Source organism: Phalaenopsis equestris, unplaced genomic scaffold, assembly GCF_001263595.1.
Source record: "Phalaenopsis equestris unplaced genomic scaffold, ASM126359v1 Scaffold233881, whole genome shotgun sequence".
Classification (NCBI taxonomy): Eukaryota; Viridiplantae; Streptophyta; class Magnoliopsida; order Asparagales; family Orchidaceae; genus Phalaenopsis; species Phalaenopsis equestris.
This window is the reverse complement of record NW_018251812.1, coordinates 230,026-232,274: the sequence shown is the minus strand read 5'-3', so window position 1 is coordinate 232,274 and position 2,249 is coordinate 230,026.

The following is a 2,249-nucleotide window of genomic DNA, read 5'->3' as shown; positions in this document are numbered from 1 at the left end:
TATCAAGGGACAAATACTAGCAGACTTTCCCGCTCCCCCCCCACTGCCAGCTGGATCCTCTCTCAATGACGAGTTACCAGACGATCAAGTATTACAAATGGAATTATCCAGTGTGCAAAGCTGGGAAATGTACTTCGATGGCGCTTTGTCAGCCAAAAAAGACAAAGGATCGGGCATAGTTATACCAGGCAAAGCAGAGATCGGTTTGATCTTTATCACAATCTTTATCAAGCAAGATAAGGGTATGTTAAGGTTCTCGTACCACCTGACAGAGTCGTGCACCAACAATGAAACAGAGTATGAAGCCTTAATCACCATATTGGAGTTGGCAATTTCAATGTCTCAATGGATATAACAAACATTGTCATTTATGGCGACTCTCAACTCGTCATCCAGCAAGTCGTCGGACAAAACAGAATTTTGAAACTAAGATTTGCATAATACCATCAGTACACGATGAAGCTCCTGGAACAGATTCCTGACATAACTTTCTACCGGATTCCTAGGGGAGATAATGCCCATGTCGACGCTCTAGCAAAACTTGCTAAAAAAATGGCATGTCCGCCAGAGGATTCCATTAAAGTCACAGTGCAAGGAAGACGATTCTTGTCTCGGATCGACTTCAAAACTCTACACAAGCTTGGAATAGAAGAAACAATAAATACAGTTGCAGACATCAATGAAGATTGGCGCAAGCCATTAATAAAATATTTGCATACTGAAAAGCTGTCTGAAGACAAGTCTGAGGCGCACCACATCACAAGTAGGGCTATGTCTTACACCCTGATGGGAAATGTTTTCTACAGAAGATCGTTCGACCAGATGTGGCTATGCTATTTGAGCAGAGCAAAAGCAGAAAATATTGTCAAAGAGGTACATGCCGGATTGTGTGGCGCTCATCAGTCAAAACCGAAAATGAAAATGAAGGTCAAAAGACTCAGATATTATTGGCCAGCAATGATGTTCGATTGCAGGGATACATCCAAAAGATGCCACCAATGCCAAGTGCATGGGGTGGTCTTACACCAGCCTCCGAATGTGCTACAGCCAATTGTTGCCTCGTGGTCATTCGAGTGTTGGGGCACAGACATAATAGGACTGATAGACCCTCCATCTTCCAAAGGATACAGGTTTATAATTGCCGCTACATATTACTTTTCCAAATGAGCAGAGGCAGTACCATTACGTGAGGTTACGACATAGCACATCCTTCAATTTCTTAAAAGCCAAATCATCTAACATTTTGGAGTACCACGTAGAATAATTTCTGACAATGGGACAGCTTTTAGAAGCACAAAAATCAATAACTTTGTCAAAAGACATGAGATAGATTGGAGATACTCTACGATTTACTATCCCAGAGAAGATGGTCTAGCTGAGGCTTTCAATAAAACACTGGTACAGATTTTAAAGAAAACACTGGATGAAAACAAAAGGGATTGGCACAATAAATTATTAGAAGCCTTATGGGCCTACCAGAAGACTTTTAGGACTCCCACTCAATGTACACCCTATAGCTCGTGTATGGAACTGAGGCCGTGCTACCGCTAGAAATCCAAACACCATCTCTCAGAGTCGCAGTTGTCAACCAACTCACAATGAAAGAAAGCGCAAAACTCAGACTTGAAGAACTGTAGAGTCTCAAGGGAAAATGATTAGAAGCACAATAACATTTGGAGCTTTACCAGGCGAAGATGGTACAAGCCCATGACAAATTGGTCCGCCCTATGACATTCATACTTGGTGACCTTGTACTTGTGCTCAAAAGGCCTTTTCCTGAACGCCGCAAAATAGGAGAAAAATTCGAGTCAACTTGGGAGGGACCATTTGTCATTAAAAAGGTCTACACAGGAGGAGTCTACTCAGGAGGAGTCTACTGTCTACTAGTTAGTGGACTTCTAGGGCAAAAGACCCATGTTACCAATAAACGGACAATATCTGAAAGCCTATTAGGCAACCTGACGCCGCTTGCCTCTGCTTTCTTTGAAACTTTGGAAAATTTGATTGTTTTGGGGTTATATGTGTGGCCAAATGTCTATGACTGGGTCCAAATTTTGTAATTAACCTAAATATAATGAAAATTTTGAGAAAGAAATTTTAAATTTCAAATTTTCTTCTTTCCACTTTTGAGTATAATGTTCCACTAAATTAAACAAAACTCATACATAAAATAAACAATTCATTTCACCAAAACAAACTAAAATTTACTTTAATAAATACTTTGTTTTGTTCTTGTTCATGACAAGTTT